The 23,051-nt window shown below is 47.0% G+C and overlaps 1 non-coding gene across 1 annotated transcript; it reads right to left on the bottom strand.

Moving 5' to 3' along the window:
- Window positions 1-18,703: 18,703 nt before the first annotated feature.
- Window positions 18,704-18,776, bottom strand: trnaf-gaa (transfer RNA phenylalanine (anticodon GAA)). Its single transcript has one exon. It is a non-coding gene; the product is annotated as a tRNA-Phe (tRNA).
- Between the last annotated feature and the right edge of the window lie 4,275 nt (window positions 18,777-23,051).

The following is a 23,051-nucleotide window of genomic DNA, read 5'->3' as shown; positions in this document are numbered from 1 at the left end:
GTTTATGGATCGGGACCGCTCTTCAGACCGATTAAAGAGAGGAGTATATTTCTCCTGTTTACTTCAAGAGAGCAGATGTTTGCAACATTTTGTGCTCATTGATTCAATGACAAAGCCCAGTCAATTCATCAGCCACAGATCCAACTGAGGTGGATTTGCAGAAGAAAGAGATTGGAAAACCTACAAAGAGTTCGTTAAAGTGTGGATCAAAATTCAATCCTGGTGTAGCTCGATCAATATCAATTTAGCCTTCGATCCATTTGGAAAATATAAAAATCCATCTGTATCATGGGACGCTGGTCAAAGCTCTTGAAACGTCAGTCATATCAGTCATGTGGCTTTCTTTATCAGTGGTAATAATGGTGGTCAAGTGGAGGACAAACTATATCGGGGAATCATTCAAGGCTTTAATCTTGTGGAGGATTTCAAATATCATCTTAAAGAGAACAGCTTTGAACAGGATCCAACCTGATATCAATAACATTGATAATAACATTGAAAGCATTGCTGAGAATCTGCTAGTATTGATAATAGAGAACACAGAAGAGTAGAGCACTGGAACAAGCTCTTAGGCTAAGACATCATTCCTTGGAGCGCAGGAGGATGAGGGTGATCTTATAGATAGGAGTGCAGGTTGTTAGTTCCTTGAACGTGGTGCTATAGGTATATAAGGTGGTCAAAAAGCCCACATCAGTCAGAGTATTGAGTATAGAAGTTGGGAGGTAATGTTGCAGTTGTATAAGACGTTGGGAAGGCCACATTTGGAGTATTGTGTTCGGTTTTGATCACCATATTATAGGAAAGATGTTGTCAAGCTGGAAAGGATGAAGAGAAGATTTACGAGGGTGTTGCTAGGACTTGAGGGCCAGAGCTATAGGGAGAGGTTGGGCAGGCTGGGACTTTATTCCTAGGAGCGCAGGAGGATGAGGGTGTGACCTTATAGAGGTGTACAAACTCATAAGAGGGATTGATCAGGTAAACGTCTTTTGCCCAGAGTTGGGGAATCAAGAACCAGAGGACATAGATTTAAGGTGAGGGGGGAAAGATTTAATAGGAACCTGAGGGGTAACGTTTTTACACAAAGGGTGGAGGGTGTATGGAACGAACTGCTGGAGGAGGTAGTTGAGGCATCATAGATTGTATTGTCATAACATTTCAGAGACATTTGGTCAGGCCATGGATAGGACAGGTTTAGAGGGATCTGGGCCAAATGCAGGCAGGTGGGACTAGTGTAGATGGGGCATGTGGATCGGCGTGGGCAAGTTGGGCTAAAGTGTTTGTTTCCTCACTGTATGACACTGCGACTCTATGGCACCAGGCCCACAATGTCCTTGCCGAAACTGAGGGAGGGAGGGGTGAAGAATGGGGAGGGGGGGGGAGGGAAGGGGGGAGGGGGGAAGGGTGGGGGGGAGAGGGATGGAGTGGGGGAGGGAGGGGGGAGAGAGGGGAGGAGAGGGTGCTGCACCAATACAGGAGAGGTTTGGGCCCAACGGGTCCACTTGGTCTAGTGGATGTTTAAATATCTGCAGATCCAGGATTTGGTTGGTGAAATGTTTCTTTAAGTGGGAACTTGTGTGTGTACAGTATGTGTCTATAATGTGATCCTATTTCCAGCGACCCTTACAAAGTAATGCAGATGTACCAGAGAATTGCATCACAGCTTGGTTTGGGAACAGCTCTGCCCAAGACGGCAAGCAATTGCAGAGAGTTGTAGATGTAGCCCAGTCCATCACACACACCAGACTTCCCACCATTGACTCCATCTACACGTCATGCTGCTTCAGAAAAGCAGCCAACATAATCAAACACGAGTCCCACCCCAGTCATCCCTTCTTCTCATTGCAACCCGCTCCCATCTGGCAGAAGGTACAGAAGCTTGAAAGTGCGCACCACCAGACTCAGCAAAAGATTCTTCCCTTCCATAAGCTCGGGTAAGCTGTTCGATTCACCTCTACCTTATTGAGGACATTGGACTTTGTCTAAGGAACGTATGCTGTACAATGCTGCAAACTATATCCTGCACTCTGTATCTTCCCCATTGCTTTATCTATTGTAGTTAAGTTTGAACTGATTACGTCTATGTATGGTATATCTAATCTGTTTGAATAACATGCAAAGCAAAGCTTTTCACTGTACCTGAGTTAATGTGACAATAATAAACCTAAATCCTGTTTAGTTTACAGATACAGCCCAGAAACAGGCCTTTGGCCCACCGAGTACACGCCAAAAAGTGATCTTCGCACACTAACAATATCCTACACACTAACAATATCCTACACACACTAGGGACAATTTACAATTTTACCAAGCCAACTAAGCTACATACCTATACGTCTTTGGTGTGTGGGAAGAAACCAGAGATCCCGGAGAAAACCCACATGGTCACAGGGAGAATATACAAACACTGTACAGACAGTATCCATGGTCAGGATCGAACCTGGGCCTCTGACGCTGTAAGGCAACAACTTTAGCACTGTGCCACCGTACCTCCCGTTATCTTAATGGACACCCTTGCTTTCAACCCATTCAGATAGAACCCTCTGACCCTTTTCATAGGACAGAGTCATCGGCCAGATTCTTCCCAGTTGTCATTTGGCAACTGAACTGTCCTCTCACCAACTAGAGAGCGGTCCTAACCTCCCATCCACCTCGCTGGAGTTATTCTTTATTCGGACTCTACTGGACGTTATCTTGCACTAGACGTTTTATTCCCTTTATCACGTGTCTGTCCACTGTGGATGGCTTGATCGTAATCATGTATAGGCTTTTCGCTGACTGGATAGCATGCTATAAAAAGCTTTTCACTGCACTTCAGTGCATGTGATAATAAACTAAACGTGACTAAAGTTAAACTAAATATCAAGCTGGCCCTTGTTCCTCAAGACAATGAAGAGGTAACATGTCGAAATAAAGAACTGCAGATGCTGGTTTATACCAAAGATAGACGGGCGGCAAGGTGGCGCAGTCATATCATATATATCATCATATACATACAGCCGGAAACAGGCCTTTTCGGCCCACCAAGTCCGTGCCGCCCAGCGATCCCCGCACATTAACACTATCCTACACCCACTAGGGACAATTTTTACATTTACCCAGCCAATTTACCTACATACCTGTACGTCTTTGGAGTGTGGGAGGAAACCGAAGATCTCGGAGAAAACCCACGCAGGTCACGGGGAGAACGTACAAACTCCTTACAGTGCAGCACCCGTAGTCAGGATCGAACCTGAGTCTCCGGCGCTGCATTCGCTGTAAAGCAGCAACTCTACCGCTGCGCTACCGTGCAGTGGTAAAGCTGCAGCCTTACAGTGCCAGAGACCCGGGTTCGAACCTGACTACGGGTGCTGTCTGTACGGAGTTTGCACGTTCTCCCTGTTACCCCATGGGTTTTCTCCGGGTGATCCGGCTTCCTCCCACATTCCAAAGATGCACAGGTTTGTAGTCTAATTGGCTTCGGTGGCTACGGTAAAGATTATACCTTGTCCCTAGTGTGTAGCTAGTGTATGGGGTCGGCACGGATTCAGTGGGCCGAAGGGCCTGTTTCTGCACTGCATCTCTGAACTAAACTAAACTAACCTAGACACAGTGTGCTGGAGTAACTCAGCGGGTCAGGCAGCATCTGTGAAGAAAGAGGATGGGTGATGTTTTGGGTTGGGACCCGTCTTTAGACTGAATTACTTTAATTACAGTGGATAGAACTTTCCCCACGACTAACAGTACTCCCACGTACAATCTAGCCTCTCTATTCTATCGTAGGGCCTGTCTCGGTGTCAGGAAGGATTTTACTAAATGCAAAGCGCAGAAGATTAGCTTGTCATTGTGGCTGACATCTCTTCTGGGTCAGCTTTTAGCACCGACATTATCACATTTAGATTGAAGTAATAGACAACCATTGTCAGTTTCTGCCTGGCTGACCATTCAATGTGAACAGACTCTCTCGCACTGTGTCACTCCATGTTCAAGTTCCACTTGTGTGGGCTGCAATCCCTAGAAGCAAGCTAGTGAGAGGCTGAAAGCAATGGCCCTTGCCTTGCCTGGCTCTCTCACCAACAAGTTCAGGAGTACTGAACCTAATGTGTTCAAGGGACAAGAGGGCCACGAGTGCTTTATCGTCGTGTGCCCTGAAAGAGAACAATGACATTCATACTTCAGCAGAAACATATAAACGTATGTAGGAAGGAACTGCAGATGCTGGTATATACTGAAGATCGACACAAATTGCTGGAGTAACACAGCAGGTCAGGCAGCATTTCTGGAGAAAATGGGTAACGTTTCGGGTCGGAACCCTTCTTCAGGCTGAATGGTAGAGGCGGTGGGTGCGGGTGGGGGTGAGGGGAAACTGGAGGCAACGACGGGCCAGAACAATCAGGGCCGGCAACAGATAACCTCGGGAAGGGTGGCCCATTGTTGGCTGGGGAAGATGTGCTAATGACAGGGATACAGGGATGCGAGCAGTGGAACTAGTAGGACGTCAAGGGTGGGGAAGTCCCTGGATGAAGTCGGGAGGTGTTGCCAGGTCCCGCAGAGTTACTCCAACACTTTCAAGATTCCAGCATCTGCAGTTCCTTGCATTAGGGTCTCTCAATTAGAGAGAGGCATTATTTCAAAGAAGAAATAGTTGGACGTGAGGGGTTGTTACAAGGAAGAGGGACCATTGGGGACTATATTGAATACTTTTGTAGCTCTTTGCATACTGTGTATTTTACTCTAAACAAAGAATTTCACTGAACCAAGTACACGTGACAATAAGGTATCAATCAATCAATCAACCAAGGCTCTGAAGAAGGGTCTCGAAAGGTTGGCCATTCCTTTTCTCCAGAGATGCTGCCTGACCCACTGAGTTACGCCAGCTTTTTGTGTCTGTCCTTGGTTTAACCAACATCTGCAGTTCCTCCATTACACAAGGCAGTGGAAGTTCAGACTTCAAAAGTAATTCAGTAGCCACTAAGCACTTTGAAATATATATAAGAGGAAGATTATTAACTTCAACTCATCAAAGAGTAGCAGCTAAACGTGGGTCTGTAGAGCGCAGTGCAGGTGCTTGAACTGGGAGCTGTAGGGTAAAAACTCCCAGTCACGTGCACACATCTTCAAAGCAGTCAGGTCCTGGAAACAGAGTTCAATGCCTGGCTGCTCATGCTGAACATGATGCCTGACTGTACTCATCTCATCTGCCTGCAAGTGATCCATACCCCTCTATTCCCTGCAATTCGATGTGCCTCTCTAAAAGCGTCTTAAACGCCACTATCGTATCTACCTCTGACAATACGTTCCAGGCCCCCACCTCCCTCTGTGTAAAATACCTCAGAACTTTATGTAATAGGAGCAGAATTAGGCTATTTGGCCCATCTAGTCTACTCTGCCATTCAATCTTGGCCTTCACAATGAGTGGATTTGAGCATAGGAGTAAAAAGGTCCTTTTGCAGTTGTACAGGGCCCTGGTGAAACCTCATCTGGAGTATTGTATGCAGTTTTGGTCTCTTAATTTGAGGAAGGATATTATTGCTATTGAGGCAGTGCAGCGAAGGTTCACAAGGTTAATCCCCAGGATGGCGGGACTGTCATATCAGGAAAGATTGGAAAGACTGGGCTTGTATTTGCTGGAATTTAGAAGGATGAGAGGGGATCTTATAGAAATGTATAAAATTATAAAAGGACTGGACAAGCCAGATGCAGGAAAAATGTTCCCAATGTTGGGGGAGTCCAGAACCAGGGGCCACAGTCTAAGAATAAAGGGGAGGCCATTTAAAACTGAGATGAGAAAAAACTTTTTCATCCAGAGAGTTGTGAATTTGTGGAATTCTCTGCCACAGAAGGCAGTGGAGGTCAATTCACTGGATGGATTTAAAAGAGGGTTAGATAGAGCTCTAGGGGCTAGCGGAGTCAAGGGATATGGGGAGAAGGCAGGCACGGGTTACTGATTGTGGATGATCAGCCATGATCACAATGAATGGCGGTGCTGGCTCGAAGGGCCGAATGGCCTCCTCCTACACCTATTTTCCATGTTTCTATGTCTCTTGCGCTGTGGGGCAGACCAGACTCACAATACGCACAGTAATCAATCATGTAAAAAGCCCAGCAGTAAAAAGTAACTTTACAAAGTTTAGGCAGGAAAAGAGAGGAACCCTTTTGATGTGAAAAAAACCCTGTGAATAACAGAAACAAGTTTTATCATTATCACTTTGTGAGATATTGGTGATAATGGGCTTGTCAAGCTGCTGCAAGTAAGAGTTTCATTGTTCTGTTTCCAGTTCATATGACAATTAAACACTCTTGACTTTGACAGCTGGTAAATTAAACCAACAAAGTGTTTTATTAAACAAAAGCTCCACCAGAATGCTGCCGGGATTAGAGGAAGGGAAAAGCTAAAGGGAGAGGTTGGATAAACTTGGATTGTCTTCTCTGGAACGCCGGAGGTTGAGGGCAGATTTGAGGGAAGTGTCTACAATTACGAGAGGGTAGACAGTCAGAGCCTTTTTCTCAGGGTGGAAATGTCCAACACTAGAGGACATAGCTATAAGGTGAGAGGGGGAAAGTTGAATTTAGATGTGCAGGGCAAGTGTTTTGTTACAGAGTGGTGGGGGCCGGGAAGGCATTGCCAGGAGTGGTAGTGGAGGCAGATACGACCGTGGCATTTAAGAAGCTTTTAGAAAGGCATGTGGAAGTGCGGGCAATAGAGGGATATGGATCATGTACAGGCAGATGAGATCAGTTTTATTTGGCACTAACACTGAGGGCTATGAACACTAACACGGACCCTGACGTGAGAGGACGCTGGCGCTGTTTGTTCGCCGCTTCTCCGTCAGGATAGTTTGTCTGTTTGTTTTTATGTTATGACTGTTTTTGTAAAGCGCTTTGAGCACCTGGTAAAGCGCTATATAAAATAAATGCCTATTATTATTATTATTATTATTATTATTATTATTATAAACTGTTCTTATGACCTATTTGGCACAAACATTCCTGTGCTGTACTGTTCTATGACCTATGTTCACAAATGACTTACAGAGAAATACATTTGGAAACATAGAAAATAGGTGCAGGAGTAGGCCATTCGGCCCGTTGAACCAGCACTGCCATTCAATATGATCATGGCTGATCATCCAAAATAAGTACCCCGTTCCCGCTTATTGCCCATATCCCTTGATTCCGTTAGCCCTAACAGCTAAATTTAACTCTAACTCATTTGCCTTCCTTGCATGTACGGAGTCTTTTGGAGGAAGACGTCGGTGAGGCCACATTTGGAGTATTAAGTTAGTTTTTTGGGCACCATGTTATAGGAAAGATGTTGTCAAGCTGGAAAGGGTCAGAGAATATTTACGAGGATGTTGCCAGGTCTCCAGGGCCTGAGGTATAGGGACAGGCTAGGCAGGCTAGGATTTTATTTCTTGAAATACAGGAGGTTGAGAGGGGATCTTATAGAGGTGTATAAAATCACTAGAGGAATAGATCGGGTAGATGCACAGAGTCTTTTGCCCAGAGTAGGGGAATCGAGAACCAGAGGACATAGGTTTAATTTAGTTTAGAGATGTAGCGCGGAAACAGGCCCTTCGGCCCACCGAGTCCGCACCGACCAGCGATCCCCACACATTAACACTATCCTACACACACTAGGGACAATTTACACTTATACCAAGCCAATTAACCTACCAACCTGTACGTCTTTGGAGTGTGGGAGGAAACCGAAGATTTCGGAGAAAGCCCACGCAGTCACGGGGAGAAGGTACAAACTCCGTACAGACAGCACCCGTAGTCGGGATCGAACCCGGGTCTCTGGCGCAGTAAGGCAGCAACTCTACCGCTGCGTCACCGTGCAGTCTTTTTTAGGTGAGGGGGTAAAGAATCAATAGGAACCTGATGAAAAGTCCTCTGCCCACTTGCCCAACTGGTCAAGATCCTGCTGTAAATTTTGATGACTTGAGTGTGTCAGATCCTCCTTTGGACCTACCTAGTCTTGGATTCCATGTCTGGGACAATTAAGTTGGTCATCGAGAGTCGAGCGTGTTTCAATTGCCTTATGAAACAATGTAACAATGGCATTCTTACTAGCTGCAGCTTTGCGGGCATATTAATGCAACAACACAACAAATAAATATACAATAACCAATAACACAATAAATTATCAGTGGACACTCTTGCACCGTCTCTTCTCATAATCTATTGATAACTGCAGAAACTAGATTTACCGAGGTTCATCATTTGAGTTTACTTTAGCTTAGTTTATTCTTGTTTTGAGATACAATGTGGAAACAGGCCCTTCGGCCCACTGAGTCCGCGCTAACCTGCAATCATCCATACACCAGTCTACCCTACACACTAGGGACAATTTACAGATGTCATTTAAGCTACAAACCTGTACGTCTTTGGAGTGTGGGAGGAAACCAGAGCACCCGGAGAAAACCCACTCGGTCACGGGGAGAATGTGCAAACTCCACACAGACAGCACCCGTAGTCAGGATTGAACCCGGGATCTCTGGCGCTGTAAGGCAGCAGCTCTACCGCTGCGCCACTCTGCCCCCCCCGATACTAGTCAACTAGTCAACTAATTATACTAATCAAGACTGTGGTATCAAATGCTTTCATGTTTTCTGCTGGTGTTTGAGCTCACATAACAATGGTATGTGAACTGACTAAAGTAATTGGCATCCATTTAAAATGTTTCGATCACAATTGTAAGAATTTTGGCTTAATGTATTTGAATTAGGAAGGATTTTTTTTCCGATTGAATCAGATTTTCTAACAAGATGGCAGTTTTATGACTTCATAGTTTTCCTGGACAAATGGAATTAAATACGGTTTGTTTGTTTTTTACACCGATTACATGAGCACAAGTAAGGTCACTGTGGTACATGTTTTGCAAATTACTGATAAAAACAACCTTAGTACAAATTGCATGTCATCTGATGTGGTTGATAATGCCTCTGTTAATTTTGGGAAACACGGATCAGTTTATCAGAGTTTCAGACAGATTGGATGTAAGTACAATGTAATTCAGAGCTGTATTAAAAACCTCATTGAATCATTAAAGAAACAAGGGGAACTGCAGATGTTGATTTATGAAAGTCCTTCATATGGTCATTTAGATTTACAACTTGCAATTAAACTTGTTGCGAAACACAAAATGTTGGGAGGAAAGCATCGGGTCGGGCAGCATCCGTGGAGGAAATGGACAGATGACGTTTCAGTTCGGGACCTTTCTTCAGACTTTGGACCCGAAACATATGCCGGGAGAGATTTGTAAGGGACAATTAATTTACTGACCGGCATTCCTTTCGGACGTGGGAGTAAACCAGAGCACCCGGGCAAAGGAGAAAGGAGAAAGTGCAAACTGCACACAAACAGCAGCAAGGCAGCACAGTGGTGCAGCGGTAGAGATGCTGCCTTACAACATCCTAGACCCAGGTTCGATCCTGACTACGGTGGTGTCTGTACAGAATTTGGACGTACAAATAGGGTCATGGTCTCCCATGGTCTCCCTATGACCATGTGGGTTTCCTTTGGGGACTCCAGTTGCCTCCCACATTCCAAAGATGTGCAGGTTTATAGGTTAATTGGCTTTTTTAGATTTTAGATTTAGAGATACAGCGCGGAAACAGGCCCTTCGGCCCACCGAGTCCGCGCCGCCCAGCGATCCCCGCACATTTACACTATCCTACACCCACTAGGGACAATTTTTTACATTTACCCAGTCAATTAACCTACGAACCTGCACGTCTTTGGCTTCTATAAACCGTCCCTAGCGTGTACGATAGAACTGGTGTACAGGTGATCATTGGTCGGCATGGACCCGGTGGGCCGAAAGGCCTGCTTGATAGACACAAAATTCTGGAGTAACTCAGTGGGACAGGCAACATCTCTGGATAGAAGGAAAGGGTGACATTTTGGGTCAAAACCCTTCTTGTTTCCACGCTGTATCTCTAAACTAAACTAAACAAAACGTAGGTGGGGCATCTTGGTTGGCATGGACGGGTTGGGCTGTGAGGCCGGTTTCGGAGCTGTCTGACTCTATGGCTCCAAAATGCCCAAGGTGATATGGGAGTAGTTAACGAGGCCTTCCTGAGGTGCCATGGCCACGGTGCCCACGGCGGACTGCGGTACCAGGAGGGAGCCGCCGGAGATGTCAGACGCGAGGGGCAAGGGTTGGGTGGAGGGTTAACTGGTGTATTGCCCCCAGCGCCTTCAAGGCCGGCTGCAAGAGGCGCCTCTGGGATGCAAAGATGGCCGGGTGAGGAAAGGGACATTCGTGGGCCTATCCAGTCGAAGGCGACGGAGGAAGGCCCTGAATAATGAAAGACCTGCCCAGAGTGAATGTGAAGAGGATGTTTCCACTCATGGGAGAGTCTAGGACCAGAGGCCACAGCCTCAGAATAAAAGGACGTATCTTTAGAAAGTAGATGAGGAGAATTTGTTTTAGTCAGAGGGCAGTGAATCTGTGGAATTCATTGCCACAGACGGCTGTGGACGCCAAATCAATGGATATTTTTAAGGCAGAGACTGACAGATTCTTGATTGGTAAGGGTGTCGGGTTATGGGGAGAAGGCAGGAGAATGGGGTTGCAAGGTAGATCAGCCATGATTGAACGGTGGAGTAGACTTGATGGGCCGAATGACCTATTTCTGCTCCCATAACCTATGAAGTTATGATGTGCAGAGGCCTGGGGCTTATCTAGATCGGGAGCTGTTCCAGTAGACTGAGGTCGTAGGCCGACCGGACTTTGGCGATGGCCGCTTGTGTAAATATGCAAAATGTATTTCACTGTGCAGTCACACACGTTGGACAAATAAAGCACCATTGAACCATTGGGTAGACACAAAATGCTGGAGTAACTCAGCGGGACAGGCAGCATCTCTGGAGGGAAAGGAATGGGTGACGATTCGGGTCGAGAACCTTCTCTGAAACATAGATGGAGCATCTTGGTTGGCATGGACGAGAAGGACTGTGAGGCCTGTTTCCAAGCTGCATGACTCTATGTCTTTAAAATGCCTAAGGTTAGAAGGGTGTGGTTAACAAGGCCTTCCTGAAATGCCGTGTGTCTGAAGAAGGGTCTTGACCCGAAACGTCACCCATTCCTTCTCTCTTAACATAGAAACATAGAAAATAGGTGCAGGAGTTGGCCATTCGGCCCTTCGAGCCTGTACGCACCGCCATTCAATATGATCATGGCTGATCATCCAACTCAGTATCCCGTACCTGCCTTCTCTCCATACCCCCTGATCCCTTTAGCCACAAGGGCCACATCTAACTCCCTCTTAAATATAGCCAATGAACTGGCCTCAACTACCTTCTGTGGCAGAGAATTCCACAGATTCACCACTCTCTGTGTGAAAAAAAACGTTCTCATCTCGGTCCTAAAAGACTTCCCCCTTAACCTTAAACTGTGACCCCTTGTTCTGGACTTCCCCAACATCGGGAACAATCTTCCTGCATCTAACCTGACCAACCCCTTAAGAATTTTGTAAGTTTCTATAAGATCCCCCCTCAATCTTTTAAATTCCAGTCTCTTGAGAGACTGCCTGCCCCGCTGAGTTACTCCAGCATTTAGTGCCCTTCTCCGGTGCATAACCAGCATCTGCAGTTCCTTCCTACACATTGAACCATTGGAGATGGACTGCACACTCTCTTCCTCTTTGCTGTGTCCCCAATTTGTACACCCGCCTAATGTCTCCTTATGATGCACTAAAAAAACCCCATGAGAAAGCTGCCATTCCTGCAAAAAGTACGGTTATCTCCTGGAAGGTTTTCGTTGTAAGCTGCAGGGAAGAAAGAATGATGATCCTTGTGGGAAAACAAATTGCTCAGTGTATTTCACACAATGCCACCTAATAAGTGGAAACTTAAGGACGAAGTGCATTGGTCATTGTGATGGAACACTGCGTCTCTTGAGAAAGGTCACAATTTCGAGACACCCATTTTCAAAACAATATTGATCATCTCACCGGATAACGAAGCAAGGGGCTCTGATTTCGAGAAGTCGGCCAATGGAGTTTCTGCGTCATTCAAACCCCTTTTGAGAACACAATGCTCTTTGCAACAAATAGGATATAATTTCAAAGGAGCAAAAATTGGATAGAAATTGTCCAGAAAATGCTGCCCCGGAAGTCAAATATTTTAAACGTGTCGTTCACACCTCTTGTCCCAGTTTCAAATGGAAGCCTTTTCAGTTTAATAACTCTGCTTTGGAGCAAGGAAAGAAAGGGATTGAGTGGAAATGTTGTAAAAGCTGAACTGAGGGTGCACTTGTTCGGCAGCGTGATGCCAGAAGTGGCAGATAAGTGTCAGAAGTCAAAGACAAGCCTTGATCCGGCTTTGGCAATGGCACAATGAATTGAACGATCTTGCTCTGCCCTACTGTGAAGGCTCTCGCCCCCCTTTCCATTGTGCTTCTCCGGCAAACTTTAAAGGCAGAATTAATTGAAATTGCAGAGAAATCCATAAATACTTTGTCCTGAATAATAGGCCGACTGAATACAGATTTAAGAAGTAACAAAATATGTACAAATGCACTTAGTTATTGGCAACTCAGCCCCCATAAGTCAAGGTGACTGGAAGTTTTATTACACGTGTCACTTTCTTAAAGCAGAGCGTTTTATCTCTGAATTTTCTTAAAGTAATACCTAAAATATTTTTTTATGCATTAGAAAAAATGCCTAATCATATCATATCATATCATATATATACAGCCAGAAACAGGCCTTTTCGGCCCTCCAAGTCCGTGCCGCCCAATGATCCCCGTACATTAACACTATCCTACACACACTAGGGACAATTTTTACATTTACCCAGCCAATTAACCTACATACTAATGATGGACTGCACAATATATTTTAAGGCAGCATTAACCCAATTCATTAACCTCTAACATCATTAACATCAATTTGTTAACCTCTAGCAACCCCCCACTCTCCCCTTCCCCTTTCTCCCCTGAACCCTCCCTTCCTTTCACCCTGGGCCCTACTTAGACTCGCACCTATTTCTCCCCTTCCCCTCCCCCTCCTCCCACATCCCTTCTTTTGGCTCCATAAATTGCAACTCTTCAATCCTTCCGTTTCATATCTTCTCCCCCCCCCCCCCCCCCTTCACTTGCTTTGTCCTGCCTCTCCTCTCTCTCAGCTTTCTTCCCCACTTCCACTCCAATCAGTCCGAAGAAGGATCCCGACTGGGAATGTCATCTAACTGCGTTCTCAGAGATGTTGCCTGACCCGCCGAGTTACTCCAGCACGAGAGACTTCGTACATCAGAGACACAGCATGGGAAACAGGCGAGCTTCTGCCCACTGAGTCCACACCGACCAGTGATCTCCCCGTACACTAGCATACACGTGCGGCACGGTAGCGCAGCGGTAGAGTTGCTGCTTTACAGCGAATGCAGCGCCGGAGACTCAGGTTCGATCCTGACTACGGGTGCTGCACTGTAAGGAGTTTGTACGTTCTCCCCGTGACCTGCGTGGGTTTTCTCCGAGATCTTCGGTTTCCTCCCACACTCCAAAGACGTACAGGTATGTAGGTTAATTGGCTGGGTAAATGTAAAAATTGTCCCTAGTGGGTGTAGGATAGTGTTAATGTGCGGGGATCGCTGGGCGGCACGGACTTGGAGGGCCGAAAAGGCCTGTTTCCGGCTGTATATATATGATATGATATGATGTGATATGATGATATTATCCTACAAACACTCAGGAAAATTTACAAATTTTTACCAAAGCCAATTAACCTACAAATCTGTACGTCTTTGGAGCGTGGGTGGAAACTGGAGCACTCGGAGAAAACCTGCTCGGTCACAGGGAGAATGTAAAGCTCCGTACAGACAGCACCCGTAGTCAGGATCGAACCCGGGTCTCTGGCGCTCTGAGGCAGCAATTCTGCCGCTGCGCCACCGTGCCGCTCTCGTGTCCCTTTTTAAAATTCACCTTTGTTTAAAATTAAGCTCTCTGCTACCATTCAATTTGCTTGAAATCGGTTTATGCTTAGGATATAAAATGGTGAGGCTTCTTCCTAATTCCCACCAATGTACTGGGCAGGCAAAGCCATGAAACATCCAACGCAGAGACAAACAAAAGCTGGGTTCCTTCATTGCCGGCTGAAAACATGCCCTCAGCTCCATAACCAATGAAGCAGCAAAAGAAAGGCTAGGGTTGAGGGAGTATGGAGACATCAAGATACACAATGGAAACAGGCCCTTCAGCCCACAGAGTCCGCACCGACCAGCGACCGCCCGTTCACACGAGTTCTATCCTACACACTAGGGACAATTTACAGAGGACCAATCGACTTACAAATCTGCACATCGTTGGGATGTGGGAGGAACCCGGAGCACCAGGAGGAGATCCAGGTGGTCACGGGAGAACGTGCAAACTCCACACACACAGCACCCGATGTCAGGATCAAACTGGGATCGCTGGCGCTGCGAGGCAGCAACTCCACCAGCTGCACCACTGATGCAGGGCTGGAGACAATTAGGCGGAGAAGATGGGGTGGCACAGCGGTAGTGTGCTGCCCTTTAGCGCCTGAGACCCGGGTTTGATCCTGACTACGGATGTTGTCTCTACAGAGTTTGTACATTCTCCCTGGGACATGCATGGGTTTTCTCCGGGTTCTCCGGTTTCCTCCCACACTCCAAAGACGTGCAGGTTTGTTGGTTACGTAGGTAAAAATCATGTCGTCCCTAGTTTATAGGATAGTGCTAGTGTGCGGGGATCGTTGGTCGGAGCAGACTTGGTGGGCTGAAGGGCCTGTTTCCATGCCGTATCTCTAAACTAAACTAAGATATCATTCTCGTTGATGCACATGTGCCTGGACCACACCCTTGGTTACCTGCAATGGTTGACATACGTTTGGCTGCATCGTTGGCCAACAAGTCAATGTTGGCCAAGCAATAAGGAAACGTTGGACCAATTGAAATTTGGAAGAGTCAGAAGCAATCCCATTGATTCTTTTTCAAAATATATATTCATTCAAGGGATGTGCACTACAGCATTTAATGGTCCAGACCCAGATGTCATTAAGAAGATGGTAGTGAGCTTCCTTCTTGAACCTTGAGGTGTGGGTTTACCTATATTGCTGGCAGAGAGTTCCCGGATCTTCACCCAGCCACGGTGAAGGAACAGTGCTATATTTCAAAGTCAGGATGGTGCGTTAGCTGTAAACAGGAACGACATCTAGAAATATAATTGGCACAGCGGTAGAGTTGCTGCCTTACAGCGTCAGAGACCCAGCTTCGATCCTGACTACGAGTGCTGTTCGTACGGAGTTTGCACATTCTCCTCGTGACTGTGTGGGTTTTCTCCGAGATCTTCAGTTTCCTCCCACACTGCGTGGATCGCTGGTCGGCGCGGACTCGGTGGGCCAAAGGGCCTGTTTCCACGCTGTATCTCTAAAACAAAGAGTAAAATTAAAGGTATCACGGAATTCTCTGCAGTTTGAAATAACTTTGCATTTAAAATGTGGAAATAGCTTAACGGAGATGAGGGGGAAAAAGACATAATGTGCTGGAGTAACTAACAGGTCAGGCAGCACCTCTGGAGAAAATGGATAGGCGATGTTTCTTCAGGCTGATGTTTCGGGTCAGGACCCTTCTTTAGACTCATGGGGATGAGAGTCATTTTAGACCGTGGAATGATGTACCATGAAACCAGACTGCTTAACTCTTTGTGCCATTGCTCGATCTTGTAAAGAGGCATCCAATTAGTTCATTTTCCCCTCAGCCCTGTGAAGGTAGATATCCAATTCTTTGTCTTTTCAACATTCTTTCAGAAAGTAGATTCCGAGCTGTAATTAGTGTTGGGGTTTTTGCAATAATCTGACAGATTCATTATCACGTTGCTCTAAGATCTCTTTTCTTTTCATGAGGGACTGAGCTATAGGGAGAGGTTGGGCAGGCTCGGACTATTTGGAGCACAGGAGGATGGGGGATGATCTTTTAGAGGTGTACAAAATCATGAGAGGAATAGATCGGGTAGATGCACACAGTCGCTTGCCCAGAGTAGGGGAATAGAGAGCCAGAGGAAATAGGTTTAAGGTGAGAGGGGAAAGAATCAATAGGAACCTGAGGGGTAACTTTTTCACACAAAGGGTGCTGGGTGTATGGAGCAAGCTACCAGAGGAGGTGTTGAGGCAGGTAAGGCAAAGCTTAAGAAACATTTGGACAGGTACATGGAGAGGACAGGTTTAGAGGGATATGGGCCAATGCAAGCAGCTGGGAGTAGTGTAGATGGGACATGTTATTCGGTGTGGGCAAGTTGGGCCAAAGGGCCTGTTTCCACATCATCAGACTCTATGACTCCATAAGTTCAAATTTCCAAGTGGCTATTGTGAGCCTTTAACTCAAAAACTTCTGAAATTTTTTCATCCAATTTTTGAAGATGTCAAAATATTTGATTGCTGCACTACCTTCCCCCTTGACGATCCTTGTCTCCCGATGTGACTTCAGGCCTCGTTTCCTCCCCATCGCCACCATGTATCTCCCTGGACAAGTCACTCAACGATAACCAGGGCAGCACGGTGGCGCAGCGGTAGAGTTGCTGCCTTACAGCGCCAGAGACCCGAGTTCAGTCCTGACTACAGGTGCTGTCTGTACGGAGTTTGTACGTTTTCCCTGTGAACGTGTGGGTTTTCCCTCAGTGCTCCGGTTTCCGCCCGCACTCCAAAGATGTACAGGGTTGTAGGCTAATTGGTTTCTGTAAAATTTGTAAACTGACCCTAGTGTGTAGGTTGGTGCCAGTGTATGTGAATGAGCGGTCGGTGGGGTCTCGTTGGGCCGAGGGGCCTGCTTCTGCACAGTATCTCTAAACTAAGTAAAAACTAAACTAAACCAAACCAGAGGCTGGATATGAAGTAGCATCTGTTCATTTCCCTCCACAGAATCTGACTGACCAACTGAGTTCCATCAGCACTGCTTTTTACACTATGTGGAGTATATACCCTACTATAGGAAAGATGCCATTAACAGGGCCGGATTAAGCTAGTGAAGGGCCCGTAGCATACGTTATAGATTTTAGATTTAGAGATACAGCGCGGAAACAGGCCCTTCGGCCCACCGAGTCCGTGCCGCCCAGTGATCCCCCCGCACATTAACACTATCCTACACACACTGGGGACAATTTTTACATTTACCCAGTCAATTAACCTACATACCTGTACCTCTTTGGAGTGTGGGAGGAAACCGAAGATCTCGGAGAAAACCCACGCAGGTCACGGGGAGAACGTACAAACTCCGTACGGACGGCGCCTGTAGTCAGGATCGAACCTGAGTCTCCGGCGCTGCATTCGCTGTAAGGCAGCAACTCTACCGCTGCGCCACCGGGCCGCCTTAGGGGCCTTAAATACGGGACGAGGTGACGTCACCGCTCGAGCCCCACGTGACCTCACCCAGCCAGCGGCCACGTGCTACTGCTCCAATGACGGCTGCCCAGGCCAGGAGGCGAACACACTTGGCTCCAATTCCCGAACACACACACACGGCCCCACTCCCCGAACACACTGGGCCCCACTCCCCGAACTCCGTTAACGTTAATGAGCTCCGTTAGCCTACACTGTCCGGGCCTACAGTGCCGGGGCCTACAGTGGCCCGTGGGCCTAATACAGGACTCTCGGAGAGTGTGTGATGGAGGGGTTTAGTTCAGAGATACAGCACGAAAACAGGCCCTTCGGCCCACTATCCGTACTGACCAGCGATCCCCGCACACACTAGGGACAATTTTACACATACACCAAGCCAATTAAACAACAAACCGGTACGTCTTTGGAGAACGTACAAACTCCGTACAGACAGCACCCGTGGTTGGGATGGTACTCGGGTCTCCGGTGCTGCAAGCGCTGTAAGGCAGCGACTTTACCGCTGCACCACCGTAGGGTGAATGATGGAGGATTGCGAGAAGAGGGCCGGAGGAGTGGGTGCCGAGGGTGCCAGAGAAGTAGAGACAGGGAGGGCCAGAGGAATGCGCAGGGGGGAGAGTGGGATGGAGAAGAGGAGGGAGAGTGGGACAGAAGACTGGGAATAAAGGGGGGAGGTAGATTGGCGGAAGAGAGGACTGGAACAGTAGCTGTTTGGAGGAACGAAAGTCTGGGAGGCGAGAGGGAAGGGGGATTGGGGAGAGAGACACCCAGTGGAGTGGGGAGAAGGAGAGAGCCGGAGGAGTGGGGAGAGAGAGAGAAGACTGCAGGAGTGAAGAGAGAGAGAAGGCCCTAGCAAGGAGAGGGAGAGGCGGTGGGGTAGGGAAAGAACAGGCGGGAGGTATGTGGAAGAGTGAGCCCCTCAAAGGTGCGGGGCCTCTAGCAAATGCTACTCTTGCTACTACGTCAATCCGGCACTGGCCACTAAGCTGGAAGGTGTGCACACAAGATATACAAGGATGTCACCAGGACTCTAGGGACTGCAGGGAGCGGAAGAGCAGCCTAGGACTTTATTGCTTGAAGCGCATTTACTCTAGTTTAGAGAAACAGCCTGGAAGCAGGCACATCAGTCCATGCTGCCCAATGATCACCTGTACATTCATTCTATGTTATCCAAATGTTGCCTTCTACACTCTAGGGGAAATTTACAGAAGCTAATTAACCTACGTACCTGCACATCTTTGGACTGTGGGAAGAAACCAGAGCACCCTTGCGGTCACGGGGAGAACGTACAAACTCCGTACAGACGTGGTCAGGGTGAAACATGGGTCTCTGGCACTGTAAGTCAGCAACTCTAAATAGCCACCCTAAATCAATGCCGAAACCTGGGATTGAACCAGGGATCTTTAGGTCTTCAGACTAATGCTCACCCAACTGAGCTATTTTGGCTGCTGGAGATGTATGGAGGTGAATACACTTCTGCTGGTGTATAATGAGGGGCTTAGATAGGGTGAATGCACACAATCTTTTTCCCAGCACAGTAGAATCAGGAACTAGAGGGCATAGGTTTAAGGTGAGAGGGGAAAGGTTTAATAAGATTCTGACGTTTATGGGCGGCACGGTGGCGCAGCAGTAGAGGTGCTGCTTTACAGCGCCAGAGACCCAGGTTCGATGCTGACCAGGTCTGTATGGAGTTTGAACGTTCTCCCTGTGCAGGTTTGTGCAGGTTTGTAGGTTAATTGTCTTGGTAAAATTGTAAAAAAAAATTGTTTTACTAGTGTGTGAAGGATCGGGGATCACTGGTTGGCGCGGGGATCGCTGGTTGGCGCGGGGATCGCTGGTTGGCGCGGGGATCGCTGGTTGGCGCGGGGATCGCTGGTTGGCGCGGGGATCGCTGGTTGGCGCGGGGATCGCTGGTTGGCGCGGGGATCGCTGGTTGGCGCGGGGATCGCTGGTTGGCGCGGGGATCGCTGGTTGGCGCGGGGATCGCTGGTTGGCGCGGACACGATGGGATAAAGGGCCTGTTTCCGCGCTGTATCTCAACAGCAAGTAAACGTGAATTCTGGAGATCTGTGCAACTGTAATCACTGCAAGAATGAAGGGAAACCAATTTCCACAGTGACCAATGGGACTTCCATCTCTGCAATCAAATAATTTAATCAACTAACCATGCCTCCCAAATCCAAAGTAAAACAATCACAGGGCAGAACAATTATTGGAAGGGATTCGACTGATTAGGTTAGATTGCTTGCAATTCAGGAGATTAGATCACTTAGATTAACTGAAAAGTCATTTTTAATGCATTTCCCAGTCAATCAAAGAAAGGAAACTTGATAAAAAGTTTCTGCAGATTTTGACTGAGTCCAATTGACTGGTCGATGGCGGCAAGAGTCAGCGTAAGTTCACCAATACAAGTTCCTGTGACTCTCTCCTCGTGATTAACCCTGGAGCAGGTTTCGGCTCAGATTAGTTTGATACAAAGATTTAATTTGAAGAATCTAATTTTATGTTATTAGCTTTCAGGCCAAATGTTAACTGGGGAATTGGTCACTCCGTTCCAGATGAGGTGGCAATTATCGTGCCTTGGGCCGTTCTACAGAAGATTCCTACGTTCCAAAGGGTAATCTTTGCTCTGATTTATTCCTTCAGTTTATGCACGTAAGGCCAGGTGCAGCCTCCCACTTTAGTTTGCAACCAACTTTTAAATCAGTCAAGTCCCCACTCCATGTGAGAATGGAGTCACAGTTCAGTATCTGATCGTCAGTCTGAAGAAGAGTCCCGGCACGTCTCCTGTATATGAGTGTCTGTGCATGTCTATGTTTGTGTGTGATAGATAGTGAGTGTGAATGCGTGTGCAGGTGTACGCAGATATGAATGAATGAGGGAGTATGCGGGGTGTGTGTGCCTTAGTGTATACAAATGAGCCTGCATGTGCTTGTGGGGCGAAGTGTAAGCGTCGTGTGTATGTGTGTCTGTGTGTACGAGTCTGTGTAGGTGTTTTATATGCTTGTGTGTGTATGTTTGTGTGTGTCTATTCAGTATATGTGGGTGTGTGTCTGTGTCTGCATTTGTGTGAGTGTATGTCTGTGTGTATCTGTGTGTGTGTGTCTATATGTGTGTGTGTCTGTGAGTGTGGGTGTGAACGTCAGTGATTGTGTGTGAGTGTGTGTAAATGTGTAAGAGTATATGTGTATGTGAGAGTGTCTGTGTGTGAGTGTGGGTGTAGGTGAGTGTGTAAGAGTATGTGTGTATGAGAGCGTGAATGTCTGTGAATATATGTGAGTGTGTATCTGTGAGTGTGTGTACGTAAGTATATGTATGTGTGTCTGTAAGTGTGTGTCTATATATCTCACAGAGGGTGGTGCGTGTATGGAACGAGCTGCTGGAGGATGCGGCAGAGGAGGGTAGAATTACAGTATAGGTTTAAGGTGAGAGGGGAAAGATCTAAGAGAAACCTAAAGACCGCGGGAGAACAAGAGGAAGAAGGTTGAACTTTGTTACCTTCCATCACAGTGAGGAATGGGGAATCCACTGTGATGGATGTTTATGCTAACTTTTATGTGGTTGTGTGTCTTGTTGCTTTTCACTTAGTATGGCTGTACGGTAACTCAAATTTCATTGTACCTTAACTGGTACATGTGACAATGAACTGACCTTGAAACCTTGAAGGGGCAGCTTTATCACACAGAGGGAGTTAGGTATATGGAACAAGCTGCCAAAGGAAGTGGTAGAGGTGGATGTGATTATGGCAAAGGTTTAAAATGAGAGGGGAATGATTTAATAAGAACCTGGGGGGCAACTTGTTCACATAGTAGGTGATGGGTATACGGAACAGGAAATGGTAGAAGCTGGTACAATGATGGCATTTAAAAGACTTTGGACAGATAAATGGATTGGAAAGTTTTGGAGGAATATGGGACAAGTGAGTTCAGCTTCTTGGACTTTAGATTTTAGACAATAGAGATACAGCATGAAAACAGGCCCTTCAACCCACCGAGTCCACGCTGAACAGCGATCAACCCGTGCGCTAGTACTATCCTACACACTAGTGACAATTTACAATTTACAGAAGCTAATTAACCTACAAACCTATACGTCTTTGGAGTGTGGGTGGAATCTGGAGCACCCAGAGAAACCCCCCTTGGTCGAAGGGAGAACGTACAAACTCCGTACAGACAGCATCCGTAGTTAGGATTGAACCCGGGTCTCTGGAGCTGTAAGGCTGCAACTCTACCACTGCGCCACCGTGCTGCTGGTGGGTGAATTGGCCTCTGTAATTAGCTCCTGGTGTACGTGCGTGGCAAAGTCTGATTGAAAGAGGAGTGACGGGCATGTGTGCGGATGATTAAGATGCAGAGGCGAAGGGGAATAAAGAGACCAACTAGGGAGTGGTCCTGTCCTCCCATCTACCCCATTGGAGAGCTTCGAACAGCGTCACTGAGCTACCCGGTCAGCTTGGTTAGGCAGCTTGGCCGGCATGGACAGGATGGGCCGAAGGGCCTGTCCCCGCGCAGTCTCGCTCTAGGTTTCTACGACTGATTCTCCAGTAATTCTTGACCGCTGCCTCTTGCAGCATCGGTGGTTTTGTTCAACTACAGCTGGCATTCCTCATAGGAACTGGACTTGGCATCCGATCAAAGTCAAATGCTCTGTAACCTTTGTTGCAGTACTAAAGTGGCTTCGTTACTGGACTAGTAATCCAGAGGTCCGGATTAATGATCCGCAGACATAGGTTCAAATCCCTCAGCGGCAGCTGGAGAATTAAAGTTCAATTAATTAAATAAATCTGCAATTAAAAAACTAGGAGACCGTGAAACGGCAGGCTGCTCCTGGAAACACATCTGGTTTATTAATGCCCTTTACAAAAGGCAAGTTCATTCCTTATGGAGAAGCAACGAACTGCAGATGCTGGCTTCCACTGAAGATGGACACAAAGTGATGAAGTAACTCAGTCTGAAGAAGTGTGTGAGAAGGAACTGCAGATGCTGGTTTAGACAACAGACAATAGACAATAGACAATAGACAAAAGACAATAGACAACAGACAATAGACAATAGACAATAGACAATAGACAATAGACAATAGACAATAGGTGCAGGAGGAGGCCATTCGGCCCTTCGAGCCAGCACCACCATTCAATGTGATCATAGCTGATCATTCACAATCAGTACCCCGTTCCTGCCTTCTCCCCATACCCCCTGACTCCGCTATCCTTAAGGGCTCTATCTAGCTCTCTCTTGAAAGCATCCTGAGAACTGGCCTCCACTGCCTTCTGAGGCAGAGAATTCCACAGATTTACAACTCTCTGACTGAAAAAGGTTTTCCTCATCTCTGTTCTAAATGGCCTACCCCTTATTCTTAAACCATGGCCCCTGGTTCTGGACCCCCCAACATTGGGAACATGTTCCTGCCTCTAGCGTGTCCAACCCCTTAATAATCTTATATGTTTCAATAAGATCCCCTCTCATCCTTCTAAATTCCAGTGTATATAAGCCTAGTCGCTCCAGTCTTTCAACATATGGCAGTCCCGCCATTCCGGGAATTAACCTAGTAAACCTACACTGCACGCCCTCAATAGCAAAAATATCCTTCCTCAAATTTGGAGACCAAAACTGCACACAGTACTGCAGGTGCGGTCTCACTAGGGCCCTGTACAACTGCAGAAGGACCTCTGCTCCTATACTCAACTCCTCTTGTTATGAAGGCCAACATTCCATTGGCTTT

Source organism: Rhinoraja longicauda, chromosome 4 (assembly GCF_053455715.1).
Source record: "Rhinoraja longicauda isolate Sanriku21f chromosome 4, sRhiLon1.1, whole genome shotgun sequence".
NCBI lineage: Eukaryota > Metazoa > Chordata > Chondrichthyes > Rajiformes > Arhynchobatidae > Rhinoraja > Rhinoraja longicauda.
The sequence above is the reverse complement of the archived record's forward strand: the minus strand, read 5'-3'. Positions and strand labels throughout refer to the sequence as shown.